The 19,989-nt window shown below is 38.6% G+C and overlaps 1 protein-coding gene across 4 annotated transcripts in view; it reads left to right on the top strand.

The window, feature by feature from the left end:
• atg9b (autophagy related 9B) overlaps positions 1 to 19,989 on the top strand; it is a 98,993-nt gene that overhangs the window by 44,158 nt on the left and 34,846 nt on the right. The gene's annotated exons all lie outside the window — the stretch shown is intronic.

Raw genomic sequence — 19,989 nt, 5'->3', positions numbered from 1 at the left:
CTGTCACTTTAAGACGTTCGTAAGGGGACACAGTTAAAGGCTGCTGATGTGTGTGGATGCAATTCATAACGTTTAGAGATGCACAGATATGGAATTTTAGGGCCGATAACGATAACCAATATTTATTGGTTTGTTGTGGCCGATACCGATACGATAACCGATAATATTACTCTTTTGTGAAAAGTGATTTGGGGAAAGCATTTAATAAGCATAATTTTATTGCAGTAATTTTACCTACCACCAAATGATGGACAGAACTCATAATAGTCCTCAATAGTACGGCAGTCAACAACATAACAGTAGCCTAGCCCTACAGTATGTGTGGCTCCTTTAAGTGAGCCTGACGTCAGTGAATTGCGAGTGAGTGGCTAGAGAGTTTGAATCGTTTTCATTTAGGACTAAACGCTCATAAACGGCTCAGCTTGGAATAAGCTACAGTATTAACGTTTTTCATGTGACGTATTCTAGGTTCTATAGCTTTGTTTACATCCACCTGGTAGGCAAGGGACAAGTTGAACCCATTGAACATCGTTGTCTGCAGCTGGCTCTCAGTAGGCTACATCTCTGTATTTCAGCAATGTCAACATTTCAGGCATCAATAAAGGTGATGATGAAACGTTATCCCATTGTTCAATATTTGCTAGCCTGTCACAGGAACGTTATTTCGCTAAAATCGCCCTGATTTGGTGCATTGATCTGTATCGATAACGTTATGGGAGAACCTGCATGTGGTGTTTGAGGTTGCTGTGTTAAGTTGTTGTGTGTGATCGCTAAACACTTCATAGGATCAAATCAGTTTATTTTGACAGACGGGAGTTAGCCTAACTGACCTGTAGGCTATAGCACATAAGCCTATTCTGTTTTCATTTATTAGCATTTGTTGTGATTATATAATCAAATGACACTCATGATAACGTGAAATAGAAGGACAGGAGATAGGTGATTGATGTCCACAAGCACGAATTTCACGAGACAAATTAGAACAAACTGTAAAAAAAAATCTTGCCATGTCAAAATGCTGCACTTTTTCCCTTCATAGCCTATCTCTGGCAATTCATTTTTGGATGACTGTAGATAGTTGTATTTTAACCTACCTCTTCGTAGACAGTAGGCTACACCATTAGGCCATCTTGAGAATAAAAGACTTCACAGCTGCTAACGATCATCCTCCACAACCACGAGGATAGGTAGGCTAAACGATCGTTTGTCGCCTTTTTGCTTCTTATTGTAAAACCAACTGTTAGGGCATACACAAGTGGTCGGCATCCCGGTCAATATTTGGGGGCCAAGCAGCGAAGCTGCGAGGACCTCATTGTGTTTCTACGTTTTCCTATTATTATTATTATTATTATATGCAATGGAAGTCAATGGCAGCCCATAGAACCGTCTAGTAAAAAGTTGGGAAATTTGGCACACTAATTGGGGACGGTCCCATGATTCATGTCACCAAGTTTCATGTCGGCAACTCGAACCATCTAGCGCCACCAACAGGCCAAAGTTGGAAGTGTGTTCACTCACGTAACTTTTGACCCGTAGGTCAGGTATCGTTGGAATCCTTGGACCAAGCCGAGTTAAATGCACATCCTTTCTCTGATTCCCACCAAATTTTACACAGATCATCTTCAGACCAAGCCTCACAAAAGTTATCACTTTTCGTCTTCGGAAGTATTACCGTTCGCCCGTAGCCCGAAGCTGCCAAACAGGAAGTGAGCTCATATCTCAGCAACCCTTCCATGTATCATAACCAAACTTACTACATATATTCATGACCCCATTAGGAGGACGCTCAAAACATTTGGTGACCTTTGACCTGTAGGGGGTGCTGCAATTAGCAATATTGCATTTTGATGTGTAGTTGCTGATGTGTTTTATCAATCTTTTATTTTTTGATGTGAAACTGATGACAACATGTTCCATCCAGTTAATTCTAATGCGTGCGTGCAAGAGCAGGGCAGGGCAGGACGGGCTGGGACGGGCTGGGGTGATTAGGTGGGGGGGGCTGACTGGCGGAGGCGGTGGCAATACTCAGCCCTGTTTCAGCCCTGTTGATCCCGGGTGTCTGCTGAGTTCTATCTTCTCACCGTGGCTACTCCGGCCTATTCTGCTTGGCCCCCTCATTGCTGCTTGCAGCTATATTTGATATTACAATTTCAATTTTGAAGCTATTTGTAAAGTGTAGCCTATGCAACCCGACTGTTGTAGGCTTGCCTACCACTCTCTGCAGTGCCTTGCCTACCACTCTAGTTGTAAACAAACGGTCACATGACATTATGACGTAGGTGCAAAACCTTAATAGCGAGGGAAACTTTTTTAACTGCGGGTAACTGAATAAAGCTGCAACTCCTCAGACTGTATCTTATGTCCGTCTACTCTGTTGCGCACAACCTGCTGCAGCAGAAATGAAAGGCGTTGCCCCGAAGGTTTTAATAACTTATAATACTAATACAAAATCCAAGCTAAAGTAATGCAAATATAATACTAAAACACAACTTAGAACTAGGCCTACTTATGTACTCGTCCCACTAACGAGTTTGTTTATTTGTTTCCCCGACCAGCGCGGTAAAGTGCAAACACACCAGCACAAGATGGCTAGATAGGGCTGAGCTCTGTTAAGGTTAAATGGCGGATCATTCACGAGAGGATTTTGAGATGCACAGATTCCCAAATGAACGCATATCCACAGATTTTGTTAGAGTGGTGAAATACATTCACACCGCTGACATTATATTGAGGAAAAAGTGTAGCCAACCACGCTCAAGTAGGCTAGCTCAGTGTAGCCAGACGGACCTTATGTAGGCCTATATTAGGACTTATATCGGCGCAAATTATCGGCCAGAATTCTGTTATCGGACCGATAATAATATTTTCATTTTTTCACTTATCGGCTAATAATATATCGGCCGCCGATATATCGTGCATCCCTAATAACGTTTTCTACGTAGTTAGTTAAAATAAAGGTTCATACTTTTCCTTGGGACAAGCACTTTTGAGTCTTGGAAAACACTTTTCCATTTACATCGGGATTTTGTAAACATTCATTGACCGAGTCAATAAAATGAGCCCTGCGTGAGTAATGAAATTGACAAGCAGCTGTAAGTAAGCATGCTAAACTCGACATCCAAACCGTATTCTAACGTTAGCTTTGAGATACTGCTTGATTGCACAGCTTAACTTAGTTTAATCTCCTCAATGTTGTGATAAGACCTTAGCAGAGTTAACTTTAATGCTGCAGTTTTGAACAAATTTGCGCAGCATTGTCACGATGCTAAGCGGATTTAATAGCAATTTAGCCACAGACAGTAAAATAATTTAGCCCACCGTCTTTTATGCAATGCTTCCTTGTGGCACAAACAACAATCCTTTAACAATCGTTAATGTTTTGTTAAATCCACATGCAGAGGAGGGGCAGCAGGCTCGTTACGAGAGAGAGCAGGGCGGGGCAAGGAAAGGCTGCGTGCGTAAAAAGCACAGCTCAATGAAAGAATTGATCTTATCTTTAATTTAAATAGTACAACATAGAACATTAATGTGTGACGGCCGGTTTTGATTTTGTGGCGTCCCGCCAGAAATTAGTCAACTTATGGGAAACACTGTAAGGTTAATTAAACATTATTCAAGTAGGACTGGTTAAGTAAGTTGCATCATCCTAATTGTACTTTTATAGCATATTTAAAGAAATGGACAGAAAACTTTTTGACCGAAAACATTAGTGGTTAAGTTTTGCAATTCCATCAGTTATTATGATTTTGTTGGTAGGCTGTTTGATGCATATCTGACGAATTTCCTCTGCTAAATAACTTCAACCAGGTCAGCTTTATTTCTGAACTCAAGTTGGATGAAAATATAGCCTATATTTTGAATAGCCGCCATTTCTATTACAATTGTGATGTACAGAATTGTCATGATTTTAACAACAGAATGTATAAGAAAGTGATGTAGTGATGAAACCTTAAAATAAACATGTTTTTTTGTGCCAACAGTGGTATTTTTGCAAATGTTCCTACTTGTCTAGTTGCTGCTCAGTGTAGTAACTAATAATGTTTTAAATAGCAATCATGTTAGCAAGCTATCATTTCATAGAAATGACATTTTTGCAATTAAGAATTTAAGGGCTCTATTTTAACGATCTGAATTGCACAGTCTGAACCGTATGGTCTAAATACACTTAGGGGGTGGCCAGTCCAAAATAGCTTTCTTGACGGCGTAAAAACGTTAGCCAGGCGCATTGTTCAAAAGGGTTGGTCATATGTTTCGTAATCAGTCATGGATGTGTTTTTTGTAAACAAATTACAGTGACATCTGTCATTCCCTTTAAGAGTAAGGAGTACAACATCAAATAGCGATTTATTATTTTAACAGTCATCTGAAGGAATCTGCTGACATGTATACAACACCAGGAATCCACTAAACCTTGCTTTACTAAAACGTGTGTGACTAGCAGAGTATAGCCTACATGTACCTGCACTCATAGGCAACAACATTAATTGATACATCTTGTCACAGCCTCCCCCAGAATGAGCATCAGGTGGCTGAAAAGCAGTAATTTCCAACCTATTCAACTGCTGCATCTGCTTTGCACTGCTTTAAGTCTGATTATAACTTCACCATAGGGTAGCCTACACACAATTAGCCCTTACGGCAATGGCTATATTTTGGATATATTTAGGTTACATAATATAATGTGACTCGGACAGATCGATTGAATTTCTTTTTTTTTACTCAGCCGACAGTCCTGCATCAACCTGCATTGACAACATTGAAGCTACATAGCCTAAACGAATGCTATAGGTTCAATTTTTGAACTATCTGCTTTGCTTGTGAATGAAGTTGTAGCCTACTTTCCTTAGTTCAATGTTCTTGTTGAAAGATGCTGGCAAACGTGTCCCTTTTTTCCCTGTCATCATGTCATTGCTCTCATTTCGTTGACTTTCTTGTTGTAATTTCACCTGAAGTTGCTGCACCTTCCAATGAGCGTTGTCTGAGCTGTTAGATCTATAGAACATCTACTTCCTTGTAATAAAAATAAAAAAACTGACTATTTTACGTTGACACTGCAAATGGAAAAAATTCTAGTTCTAACCGCAAAACACCAGGTAGTACCAGGCCTAGATGCAACAGGAAAAAACGAAAACTGTAAACAGGCAGTATAATGAGAGCTACCTTGCTTTTGGCTTTACCCAGTCAGGTAATAGCACTTGCCCACAACCCGAGTGCGTCATCTGCCGGGAGAAATTGGCTAATTCTAACACGGTGCCAAGTAAGCTGAAGAGGCATTTAGAAATGAAACATCCTCACTTGAAAGACAAAGACGTGTCCTTTTTCAGACGATCAATGGACCACAATCAAAGGCAACAGGACCTTATGACGAACTGTGTGAAGCTGTATGATGCAGCGCAGGAGGAGTTACTTAGTCGCTGAACTTATCGCAAAGCAGAAAATACCTCACACTATTGCAGAGACCTGATCTTGCCAGCATGTCGGAAAATCGCTGGGCAAAAGTGCAGCTAAAATAATTGTTCCTTTTTTGTAAGGAACTGGAAAGCCAGGCTACAGGAGAGGAGATAACTACCTAAGGGAGAAAAATCTGTCTTGAAGGATGTGTTCCAGTGTGTGCATAGACGGCGCTGCCGCAATGAAGGGGAGAGTGAAAGGATTTGAATCTAGAGTGAAAACACAACATCCCAATGGGAAAATAAACCACTGCATTTTCCACAGTGAAGCTCTAGTTGCCAAAGCCTTGCCTCCTGAGTTGTCAGAGGTGTTAGGCCAGGCCGTGAAGTTTGACTTTATATGAGCTACAAGAAGAACTTGTAGAATTTTAAAAGCAGCATGATGTGCCACACAAGGGGCAGTTATCTGATGAGATATGGTGCGCCAAGCTCGCCTATCTAGCCGACATATTCGCTCATCTGAACAAGCTAAACACAAAGATGCAGGGCAGAAATGAAAACGTCCTCTTCACTACAGACAAGATTCTTGGATTCATGGCAAAGTTGGATCTTTGGCAAGAAGCTTTGCGTGAAGGCTGCATGGAAATGTTCCCTCTGGCCACGATAGTGCTAGGCCAACAAGGAGGTCGATAAGGCCTAGGCCAACACGCAGTTATCGCCTCACACTTGCAATCCTTGCGAGAGAGGTTTGAGTGCTACTTTCCTGTGACTGATGTAGAAGAGCACGACTGGATATGTGACCCATTCAACTTGATGTCTTCCACAAAGAAGCTCACGTTTAAAGAAAAGGAGGAATGTGCACAGCGCCGAATGGACACATTAAAACTGCAGTTTGGACAGGTGCCTCTTCATGTATTCTGGCTATCTGCAGCAGTTGAATACCCCACCATCTCCAGGCATGCTATTCCTGAACTTTTACATTTCCCCACCACCTACCTATACGACGTTGCATTCTCCTCGCTCGCCTACATGAAAAACAACAGAAGAGCGCGCCTCTCAGTAGAGCAGGACTTGCGGGTGGCCCTCTCATCAATCTCACTGAGAATTAAAAAACTCTACGCTAATCACCAGGCTCAAGTCAGTGAGTCTGTGTTGATTTCTAATAATCTATTATTCATTTTAAATATATCCTATTGCTGTAGGCTTATTCCAAGTGTTTTGGTTTGGCTATTAGGCTAAATTTCTAGGGGTGTGAATCTCTCATGTTAAAGACAATACGATTCACATCTATATACATGGGCACGATTCGATACAAGAAAAGATACATGTTTATAAAAAACGATTCAGTACGATTCGATGCAGTTCGATGCAGTTGAAGAATGGAAAGCATTCTGAAAGATTTTTTATCATTTGCTTAAGGTGCACATTAATTTTATATTATCAATTATCATGGTCATGTCAATTAGGCAAAAACAAATGTGTGAATATGATTATCTTAACTGAGGTTTGTATCATATGCTGTATTGAAATGAAAAAAAGAATAGTCTACATTTCAGTCAAACACAGCAGTCAAATACAACATAAAAATACATTTTTATAGACTTTATAGATTTTATAGAGTTATATCTGATTGTTTTCAAGGAGCTGTAGCCTATTGTTGAGGTAAGACAATACCAAAATAAAATAAAACTGTTTAAGACAATCTTCTCATATAGCCTAGCCTACAAGAATAAAATAGGCCTATGAACTGGGCCTATTTTGTTCCAAGTCTGAGTGAATATGAACAAAATAATAATAATTTGTGCATCGTTTTAGCAGCAAGGGCCAAATTATTCTTTAACATTAAGGAAGTCCCTTCATCAAACGTAAGGCTACTCTACAGACTATCGTTGCCGTTTAGAAAATGCTATAGTAAGTGTTTAATTTCGCGCTGGATTTTGAAAAACAAAAGAGTAATAAAAAACTGTCAAACAAACGACCGAGTGCGAGTTGTCACATGCTTAAGTTGCAGTAGATTTATGGGTAATGAAGTCCTTTGACAACTTTGGGCAATGAATGTAGCCCAAAACGAACTGCATTACCCACAAATCCGTGCCACGTGTAGTTTCAAAACAGGAAGTGGGATGAACGCGCTGCTTGCAACGTAAATGAGAGTCTGAACGAGCAGAAAAGATTGTGAACCGATTCGTAACAAGTAAATCGATATAACGACCAGTTAATTTCAGTTTTATTCCGATACGGGGCTTCACATATCGATGTAGCCGTATCTTACACGTTAAAAACGGATACCGATTCGTATCGTTAATCTTTACACCCCTATAAATTTCCTTTTGCACCAGGGGTGTCAAACTCAAATTCACAGGGGGCCAAAATTAAGAACTGGGAGTATGTCGCGGGCCAAGCTCAACATTTATTGAATAACCGATGTTTTTATTGAATTAAAACTGTATACACACAAGAAAAAATAGAATGCAGGCATTTCTGAATATAGCCTAATAGAAAAAATATATTGAATATCTGAATAGAAAAAATATATTGGCCTATTTTTTGCAGGTGAACTATAAAAATTGTAAATAACATTTAACAATTATCAAAATTGTAATTGTAACTATTAACAGTTAACAAACTCTCCCTCTGAGAATGGCCGTGCGCGATATCCTGTGCAACAGTAAAACTCGCTTTTACAGCAGCATTACTTTGTGACTTGGCTTGTCTGCCTTGAAAGCAGACTTGCTTTCAATTCTCCCACTTTCTGTAGCTTAAGCTTCGCATCCAGATCTTTGTATTTGTCTTCATGTTTAGTTTCGTAGTGCCGTTTTATGTTGTACTCTTTAGTGACAGCTACGGTGAATCCACATACCAAGCAAACGGATTTGTCCTTGAATAATATGAACATATAATCGTTTTCCCACCTATCTTGAAAGCTCCGATTATCAATCTTTCGCTTCGCCATTTTCGTTGATAGTTTGTCTGGTTGCATGGATACGTGTTTTGTTTATGAACAGAAAAGGCGGCATTAACGATGCAACGCATTTTGGGATTTGAAGTGTTACCGGTGTATGATACATTATATGTACAGTATGTAGCAACTTGATGGGCTGCGTTGCCCTGGGCTGCGCTCATGCGCTGAATAGAATAGCGTGCTTGGCCAGCTCTAACGTGGATGCGCTGGAGAGAATACTGTTGGGCCAGCTCAGATATGGATGCGCTGTATAAACTACGTGGCGGGCCACTTCTAATACAGATTGAATAATGACCTCGCGGGCCACAAATAAGCAGCACCATTTTTGGCCCGCGGGCCGGAGTTTGACATCCCTGTCCTAGCATATTTAGTTTAAAACTTTTGAAGTCTTTGTGTAACCAGTGAACATATTTTTGCTTTAAGAAAATACAGATTCATGCCTAATTCATGTTGGATGTCTCTTTGAGCTGCTGCAACACATATGTGAGAATGCCGTTTATTAACTTTAGTTCAGCTTTCAATACACTCATCCTCTCCAAACTGATCACCAAACTCGGTGGAAAAATCCATCACCGCCATGGGTGTAAGATAGGAACAAGGATCTACAACATATTTCATCTGAAATAAGAATAAAATATTGTGGCTGCAGAGTGGGCATTAAACGAAGATTAAAGAAGAGGAGGTACAGTGCAACCAGAAAGTTTTCAGACCCTTTCAAATTTCTACACACTACACAATCTACACACAATACTCCAACACTCCACAAAAAACAGGTGTTTGGAGTGTTTCGTAAATGTATAAAAAATAAAAGACTGAAATATTCCATTTACATAAGTATTCAGACCCTTTGTTATGATGCTTGCAATTGAGCTCTGGTGCATCCTACTTCTATCAATGGTCCTTGAGATGCTTCTACAACTTGATGGTGTATGTCAAAGTGAAAACCAAGCCATAAAGGTTGAGAGAATTGTCTGTAGTCCTGTGAGACAGGGTTGTGTGAAGACACAGATCTGGGGAAGGATACAACAGCATTTCTGCAGCATTGAAAGTGTCCAAGAGCACTGTAGCCTCTATAATTCTCAAATAGAAAAGTTTGGAACAACCAACAGTCTTCCTAGATCTGGCCATTCAGCCAAAATGAGTAGTCCGGGATGAAGGATCTTGGTCAGAAAGGTAACCAAGGACCCAATGGTCACTATGAATGAGATCCAGAGTTCCTTTGAGAGGATGAGGGAATCGTAAAGAACGATTTCTACTGAACAAGAATGTGAATGTGAACAAGATGAAAGAGCTGGTTAGAGCTGATAGTGGACTTCCAGAGGAAAAAGCCTGTTTTGACCCATGTGCACTTAGATGATAGACTGGGTGGTCTATGAACACTAAGGCACTTTACAAGAAAGGACAAAGCCGGCTTTACTTTTTCTACGGTGACTAAGATCATGAGGGAATGAGGGAATTACCTAATTACCTGATCAACATCATTCAACGTCTGCAACAAGATGCTACAGATGTTCTACCAGTCCGTCATATCTAGTGCCATTTTTTTATGCAGTGGTGTGCTGGGGATGTGCCATTAAAGCGAGGGATGCAAATGTTTGTTTGTACACATGCACAGGACAGTGCTGTTGTGACAGTCAAATTTCTTTCGGGATGCGTGAAGTATTTTTTATCTTATCTAATCCCATATTCAATAGGCTTATACAACCGGGTTTACTTAAATGTAATTGGGGTAAAACGCTGCCCGGCCAAACCGGCACGGTAGAAAACTAATTACCTGATCAACAGCAAGGTGCACACAGAAGCTCTATTGGAGTCAGAGTGGTTGCCGAGGGTGGATGAGACGTGGTAGGAGCATTTGAAAGAGTACACATTGAAGATTATAGTTACACTGAATTCCTCTGGATTGTACCTATGTGGATTAATCCTTGGAGGGAATTAATATGAAGCATTACAGATCCTGCGCAGAATAGGACAGGCTCAAACTACTTTGTGTTGCACACACAGGAATGGATCTGCGTTATGGCAAGATGTCTCCTTTCTCTTGTTGGGGTGTTGCTGAAATCCCTGTTTCAATATCGACTCGTAGTCCTACTCTCCAGTTCACCTGGCCGCAGTGGCTGGTCTCCCGCTGGTAACACTCATTGTAATGAACTTATAGTGAAAGAACAAGGCGAGTGTTTTCAACTTAACGTCTTTACTACGAATCTCACGCAGAATACATTCACACAGGAACTTAAAGATTTGCGGAAACAACACACACAATTCTACTTCCTGTAATTTCAAACTAGGGGTTTACACAAAGTCCATCCATAGTACAGGACTGTAAAATAATATAAGGTCAGGGCCTAATTGGAAAATAATTCTAAATTCACAACACTCATCACTCATCTCCGATTCACATTCCCCTTCCGCAAATAATTAAAACACTTCCATAAATCACTTTCACTATTTTTTTGTTTAAATACAGTACAACTCTTTATTTTCGATTGTATGGGGGAAAATGGTTTAATTTGGATTGTTCCGTGAGCAGGTAATTTATTGGATTGTCTACTGAATTAATTATTTAAGTTCCGTGTTAATATGTTTGATTTGACTTAAACTCACAATACAACTAGAATTGCATTTCCGAGGAACTTCAAGAGTGGGTTTGATCAGATGCAGATCGCCAAAAGGATTGCAATGGTACCTCATTTCTGGAAATCGGGCACAAGGATCAAAAGTTATCTGCATTAACGCAACATCCAATAAGCCAGAATGCATAAATAAAGCGGTTGCTATGGTGGTTGCTAGGGTAATCATGCTGGTTGCTAGGTTGACATTCTAGCTATGCAGTTGCTAGGTTGTTGCTTGGGTAATTAGGATGGTTGCTAGGGTGTTGCTAGGGTACATATGGTGGTTGCTATGCTAAATAATGCAGTTGCTATGGCTGTTGCTAGGGTAATCATGTTAGTTGCTATGGTGATTGCTAGGTTGACATAGTGGTGGTTACTGGGTTGTTGCTAGGGTAATTATGGTGGTTGCTAGGATGATTTGAATGGTTGCTAGGGTGTTGCTAGGGTACATATGATGGTTGCTATGTTAATCACGTTGGTTGTAGTGTTGTCACGATACCAAAATTATGACTTCGATACGATACCTGCCATAAATATCCCGATGCTCGATACTGAAACGATACCAAAGCGAAATCCTAAAATATCTGGAATAGAAAGGACGCAGACCTAGCCTGGCGGGCCATCCTATATCATTCAAATGTATGGACGTCTGGACGTCTGGAATCGAACCATTTACCTTGCTTAATCCAAGGGGCGGGCAGAGAATTGTCTTTCAAACTGCCTAGGCATGCAATAGGCCAGCGCTACGACCATATCCGTATCCGGTCGGCTAAACGGCAAATACATCCTTCTTCGAAAGGAATTACTTAAGTGCATTGTGTTGCTCAACTTTCAAAGAAAAGCACAAGTCCAACTCCTCCAAAGTTGACGCCAACGCCGATTCAAACAACCGCTCTTCGTTAGCCATAGCCACCTTCCTTGTTGTTCACCGTCACAGGACTGTCGTTATCCTGTTAAGCCCGCCTTAAGACTCTCTAACAAAATAGAGCGCTGTGATTGGATGAAGTCCACGGCGTCAGCCAATAGAAATCCCTATGGTTTGATACTAGACGTACAGGCTGAGCAAATGAATTTGCCGCCGCTAGGGTGCGTCTAGATTTCTAGGCTAACGCAGACCTCCTCCAAGAGTATTGAGTCATTTGGTGCACTTTTGTAGTGTGCAGGTCAATTCTGGGTTCTAAACTTCCTACATCATTTTTTTTTATAGTCAGTAAAATAGTTAGTATATATCTAGTAATATAAATAGTATAAATAGTAATATAAATAGTAATCAAGTGTGTGATTAAGTCCTTTATTGTTTGTTATAGTTCATTTACATTGTGTTGTGTTTTGGCAAAAGTGTACCTTTAAATAGCCAAAGTAGGCTAGATCAAGGTCAGTGTAGAAGTTACTACATGCAAATCACTGAATGCTATGCAGAGGGGCCTAATATTTAGGCCATCTGATGTAGGCTACTCTAGACCTTCCCGTGTTTATGCGATTTCTTTGACAGTTGCAAAGGGGAAAAGGTGAAGATAGTCTTCTTTGCTCCAAGTGTACAAATACGACATACGATAGGCCTACACCATTACCTGTTGCAATATATCTGTGTACATTAGGCCTAGCCTATGTCTATTTCCTTGATAACATTATTTGCTACCACGTAACAATAAGCCGCTATTATTAGGAGTCAACACGCTTCAGTGGTATTATGCTTTCTTGAATTTCCCCTGGGGATCAATAAAATCTATCTATCTATCTATCTATCTATCTATCTATGCCTGCCGTGGGCTTTAATTAGCTCATTTCGGGTAACCTATCCTACATCTGGGCAATAATTATTGAACAAATTGCAGTCTTCATGCCATGACAAACATTATATAAATAGCATACAGAACCATTCTTACATTAATATTGTCTGTAAGCTCCACAGATCGTGGATTCCAGGATTCCAATGGTACCTCATTTTTGAAAATCGGACATACGGGTCAAAAGTTACATGCACACACCTTGACAGACACGGAAAGCTCAGCCCAGCTCCTATTAAGGTTTTTCATGTGATGTATTCTAGGTTCTATAACACTTTGTTTACATCCACCTGGTAGGCAAGGGACACGTTGAACCTATTGAACGTCGTTGTCTGCAGCTACCTCTCAGTAGGCTACATCTCTGTATTTCAGCAATGTCAACATTTCAGGCATCAATAAAGGTTATGATGAAACATAATCCCATTGTGGAGCAAGTATGCTCGCCCTAGATCAGGCGGACCAATCAAATCGGGCTTTACGATGATGGACAGGTGAGCAACAGCGCCTGGTCTATCACGTCATCTGAGCACACTTAGAATAGGCTTATGTTTGAAACAAAAACGCTGTGGCTAGAAGGATACATGGTTTTTAAGACCCCATATGGAAAATGCATATTATTTAATGAGGTTTTATCACTGAAAACGATTATTTCTGAAAACTTTGGCCAAAGTTGAGATGTGGGAAAACTCGTGGTTTCACTTTCATCAAGGGAAAACAGCGCTGTTGCATTGCGACATGTTATTGACCACCTGTTCGAGGGATTTGCGACAGCCTTTCCCAGCTAATGAGTGTTGTAAGCTAGAAGTTACTGACAGCACTAACTACAAAAGACCAGAAAACAATGTTAAGGCATTTGTGGAGAAGAAGGATGGTTTGTGTGTTTTCTTCCTACATCTCACGGTAAGCTATTTCGTTGCTCTGATTGGTTACAGTAGGTCTATCCAATTGAGTGCAGAGGTATTCCCCCCCCCCGTATCGGTTGAAACACGCCCCATAATTATGTCCCAATGGAGCAGTATTAGACTCATATTCTGACTAGAATTGAGTATGACTACGTCAGGCTTGGTGCATTGATCTTTAACGTTATGGGAGAACCGGCAAAGATGTAGCCTAATGGGAGCCTACATTTTTTTCTCTGTTCAAAACTCTGTTTACACGAAGACAATAGACTTTCTTAGAAACTGTGAAATTTGGCCAGAAAGAAGTCATGCATGGTTTCCCTCTGAAAGTTGACACTAAATTAAACAATATTTGATCATTAACTTTAACTGAACAGACAGGTTTTGGTAGGCAGTAGACGTTTAAACGGTACAGTTATAGCCAGCGTCAGTCAGCATCATGTAACATTAATGGTGTTAAAAATCATGAATCCTGTAGCATATTATAATATATGGGTCAGTGACAGATAAGGGTTGGTAAGATGAGAAAATTAAAAATATGTTTAAACCTTTAAAACAAAACATGCCTGAGGTTTGCTAAAGTGTATACTTTGTATTTCTGTTGTATTCATATTATTTAATATAACGTGTATGCTATTTTTTAAACAAAATATAGAACTAACAGCCTGTTAAATTGTCAAATGGTGTAACCACAAAAATGACAAATATCTAATATTTCACACCTTCTAGAGTTCATGCAATTGCTCTCATGAAATTATTAGTTTATTTTGTAATATCCTAAGAGAATATGTTTTATTACTAAATTTCTACATTTAAATTATATGGGTTTTTCATTGTACTGAGCAAGACCATATGCGGTAAACATCTTGTTTTCTGTCTATTCTTTGACCATTTGAGTAAAAATGGTTTAAACAACCATTATTACAGTAAAGTAGAGTATTAAATCATTATCCATATTCATTTTTTTGTACATTATTAGTATTTTAGACAAAATACTGGTTACACCAATTGACATAAATCGGTTATACCAATTGACCATAAAACGTTTATAGCAATAGGACAAGAAATTGACACAGAAAATAGGCATCAAGGTAAACTGAATTGGATATTTTGATATGAATTCATGTCATTCATCATATTCCATATCAAATATCATTTCATAACATCAATGAAGAAACTTGTGTTCTATTTGATTTCAATTCAGTTCTCATACAATTTCAGTCTATACCCATTATTTTCAAAGAGAGTGAGATAAAGGGCCCTATTTTCGCGATGCAAAACCTGGCGCAAAGCGTATTATTATTCTGACGCAAAGTTTTTTCCTATCTTATACTTCACTTTTATTAAATAATGCGCCCTGGGGTGTGGAAATTACCGACATAAGGTGTGGTCTGGCACATGATCTAAAAATCGCTATCTTACACCGTCTAAAAAGCATTACGCCACTGAGCAAGAAAAGCCTGGTCTATAGCGAAAGTCGCATATGAAACACAGCTGAAGACGCATGGTCACGAGATGTAAGCAGAAATTCCTCTGCAGAATAAATGTCCTTAGGTTATTTATTCAGTCATTCAAACATTATGGGGTTAAGTTTTGCTTTTTTCAGGCTATGTTTTTGCTTGTAACCCATTGTCAGTCAATATTGAAAGTAATTAACTGTGTATAACTTTTGTCGTTGACTATGACACCACAGTGAAGTTAGTTTCACTTTGCCTATATCTTCAATTAATAGACAAGTGCAGATGTGTGTAGCCTATACTCTACTTTTAGTATAGAATGGCTTAGTGGAATATCTGTTTTACGGTCTTGCGTACAAGCAGATTCCTTCAAATACACCACTGACTATTAAAATACTGATATGCTGTTTGAAGTTGCCCTGCTTGCTGTTAAAGGGAATGACAGATGTCCTCCTCATTGGTTTAAAGGATGCCCAGAACACACCCATGACTGATTAAGAAACATAAGAGCCACCTTTTTGCGCCAGGCACCTGACATTTGATATCAAAACCACCACGAATGTGGACTGGACAAACCCCTAAATGTATTTACGCTATTTGCTAGTGACCATGCATTTTATATTGCTAAATTAGGGCTCAAAGTGTGTGTGAGAGAGAATAAGAGTGAGTGAAAGAGTGGATATGATGATTTCTTAATAACCAACCAACAGCAGGATCTGCGCTGACATGCACTCTGTGGCGAGACAAGTTTTTCTTGCTTGTAAGTGGCATCCATTGGGGGACGAGGTACATTTTGTATATAATAAATGTATTTATATTATTTATTTATAATTTGAACATACTGTTTACATACATCATAATAAAATATTAAAAAATAATTATGGAAGTTTAAATTTAAAATGAAAAGCTTTGACATTTCAAAAATCGCTTAAATTGCAATCTAATTAAACCCTTTTAAAGCTATTGTTCATGCTAAACAGTTAGTCACTATTTAAATTATAAAAATAATATAATTGGCACCTAAAATTACATACTCTTGGCTCTGAATCTGATCAAACTGGTCTCAAACAGAAATAAGTCAAATGGTGTAACCGGTTACATCATTTGACATTTCTATTTAAAAGCAAAATTTGCAGGCTTTATTATGGACAACTAAGTACACACTTCACCTTTATGTGAATATTCAAACACAGTTTTTACATTAAATTGAATATTTTATGATTATTATGATTTATCAACATTTTTAAAAGGTCATACCATTTGACATGTAACCTAAGCTTGCCTGGTCATGGCCTAAAAACACTATTATGTTACTTTAAGAGAGTTGCTAACCTTGACTCATAGCAGTTGGGGTCTTGAAGGGTCCTTCTCTATGACATAATTTCCTGTCACATGATTCTCTGACATAATACATACAAAATTGTTCCTTAAATGGTGGTTACACCACTTGACATTTTAAGTGGTTGATGTGACAGACACGATTCCCCATATTAATTCAAACATTCAGAACAATGGGGTTTCATTACTTGTATTAAATATAGAAAAGTTCTTGTGCAAGATCATGCCAGATTATTTTAGAAGGGATTTTGGTGTGAATGTCACATTTTTTTGTGGTTACACCATGTTGACAATTTTACCCAAATTCAGTTAATACTCTTTCAAAATTAAATAAATCCAAAACTTTAAGATTAGGGTTTGATGAAAATGATGTTTGAAAATAATTTGTCAATTATTTTCAAATTTTAACAATTTTAAATGTATGTAACCCATATGTACACAAAAAAATGAGCGTCACGTCATTGACCCATATATATATAACAACGATGGCTTATTCAAAGTCGATCTGCATGGATATATACACCCAGAAAAACTCAGAATGTGAGATTGTTAAAGTTCGGCTATATTAGGCTGTTATGCTAGCTCAACAGCCTTTAAATATGCTGTCATTTTGGGCATGTGGACTTGATTGATTGATAAACGGGTAAGGATAATTCATAAACTGCTTATTTCTTACATGACTGAAGCAGTAGGTTCAACAGTGGTGTTTGAGGTTGCTGTGTTAAGTTCAGTTTTGTGTGCGAAACATTTCATAGGATCAAATCAGTTTATTTTGACCTACGGGAGTTGACCTGTACAGCACATAAGCCTATTCTGTTTTCATTTATTAGCATTTGTAAATCAGCTTATAAATACTGGGGCATGTGCCCCTGTAAAAAGGGTCTAGTGACTCCCACGTAACACAGTATCATGCTTCATTCAGATCAGCTTTTAGGTTGCATTTCACACTCATTACACAACTCTTGTTATTAACTGGTTTATAAACCTTTTCACACAACTTACTTGAACACTAGCACAATCCTTGTTGTGAATTAGATAACATCAGATTACACAGTGAAATGAGGCACTAAGGCAGTGTAGCTACATGGCTGTTAATATGTGATGTGTCTCAACCGGTTTGATCTATTTTCATGCTACTCTTAAAGGAGAAGGAGGAGTGCAATGAGTCAACATTACATCTCAAATCTAAAAAAAAATAATCTAAAAGGGAGGGGGGGGGGGTTGTTTTACAGGTCAGCTCAGCTTTCCTTACTGTCAACTATATCAGCACATTTAAGCAGCTATCCATTACAAGTTAGGATGATAGAGATAGTGGTCATAGTATTAAAATACACAAACAACTAGCTCCCTAAAATTGATGTCTACAGCCATGTTGCAACTTAAGTGTCTATTTACAGCACAGGCAATGTGTAAATAGTGTCACAGGATAATATGCAATATCATTGACCTAAAACAACAACCTGATTTAAACGTTTGTAGTGTGGGAGTGGGCATTCAGACACTACTTATACATGAATAGTATAGTCTAGTAGACTCTAGTATTACAAGATAATGATCTAACTTGAAACTGGTCATATCCATATGGATATGGTTTAGATCAGAGGTTCTCAACCATTTTGGGTAACATAAACCAACACATCAAGGCATACCGACTAATTGTTACTGATTATGAAGCATGTTACAAACATTATTATAGGCTATAACAGGTGTGTTCATTCTTATGGCCATTTTTTTTCCATACAGGATTCATGAGCTAAGACCACAGTGATAGGCATATGCTTATGATGTTGACGGAGCCGTATAATAGATCACTATCAGGGTACTTTATAGCAATCACTTCATGACTACCTAAACCTAAACCGTTTTGATTCAGAAGCTGTGTCATTGATGCATTTAGAAATATACCTCTAGCCTATTTCATGAGCCTGTATAAAAAATATTTGGGTTCCTCAAAATTCCAAGGCATTCTGCCATGCTACACAGGTTGAGAACCACTGATTTAGACTGATTTCAGTGGAAGTTCCCCCAAGTTTTTGAATTGGTTTTGCTTGACAATCCTCTCAAGGCTGTGGTCATCCACGTTGTTTGTGCACCTTTGCCTACCAAACTTTTCCCTTCCAATCAACTTTTGTTCCAAACTTCCAATCGACCTTCTGTGGCTTACCTTCCTTGTGGAAGGTGTCGGTGAGTGTCTTCTGGACAACTGTCAAGTCAGCAGTCTTTTCCATGATTATGGTTGTGTGTACTGAACCAGACCAAGAGATTTTTTTCATTTTGCTGTGTCGGGCGTAGGTTTGGTCTCAGCTTTGAGTTGGGGGCCCTCACCACCTTGACGCCATCAGTAATATTGAATATTGTGTGATCATTCACATCAGTGGCAATCATAGAATTTGATTGACCCTCCACAGGCACACACAAACACACACATAGAAAGTGATGGTTGTCATAGGTTTCTATTACATATTTTAGAATTCATATTAACTCTATATTTTGTTAATTACAGTGCATGAAAATGCACTGTTCTGTTATCTGAAGTCTTCTTATTATTACAGTGCATGACAATTCACTGTTCTGTTATCCGAAGTCTTCTTCTTCTTCTTTTTATTATTCTTCTAACCAAAATTTCTGTGTCTAATTCAGCTTCAACTGCTTAACACAGAAACTTTGTTCAAACGTTGGAACGTAGGTCTTGAAAAGGACACTTAACAAATTTTAGTTTTTTGTGAACTTTATACTTTTTGAGATATTAGCAAAAAGCAAGCTTATTTTCCCCCATAGACTTTGCATTGGCATTATGACATCAGAAAGGGCTAATTAAACTGATTTGCACCTGTATCAACTGCCTATCAACATCCATTAAACTTTCTGTCTATAAACATCCATTACACTATCTACATTCAACTTGTAAACTACAGTATATACTCTGTCTCAGGCTTTAAGCATACAATCTGGCTCTCTTAAGACTACAGATTCTGTTCAACTATTTCCTCTGCCCACAACTGTTTCAAAATAAATGTCCTCACTACAATAATTCACTATTAAATAATTCAACTATTTAAATTATCCAACAATTTAACTGTTCAGCTATTCCAACTGTCAGTTATCATTAACTGTGACTCCCGCTAAATGTTTCCTCTGCCCATAACTGTTTCCAAATAAAAGTTTGTTTTGCATTTTATGTTAATATATGTTTTGCATTTTCATGCACTGGTAATTTCTCGGAATTACATTTTCTAGTTATTCTTCCCACCAAATTTCTGCATCTAATTCAGCTTCAACCGTTTAATGTAGAAACTTCGTTCAAACTTTGTAAGTTCTTGAAAAGGACACTTGAGGAATGTATTTTTCGTATTTTGTAAACTTAATACTATTTGAGATATTAACTCATTGAGTGCCAAAAACGTAATATTACGTTTTTAGCTTTTTTTTTTAAATTACGAAACTAGACACTCTAACACACCTTATATGTGATTTTGGGAACTCTGTGATGAATGGAAATGAAATATATGACGATCGAAAACTCATGAAAACGCACAATCTGGAC

This window comes from Alosa sapidissima, chromosome 1 (genome assembly GCF_018492685.1).
Source record: "Alosa sapidissima isolate fAloSap1 chromosome 1, fAloSap1.pri, whole genome shotgun sequence".
In the NCBI taxonomy this organism is placed as follows: Eukaryota; Metazoa; Chordata; class Actinopteri; order Clupeiformes; family Clupeidae; genus Alosa; species Alosa sapidissima.
Note: the sequence above shows the minus strand (reverse complement) of the source record. Positions and strands in the feature narration are given on the sequence as shown.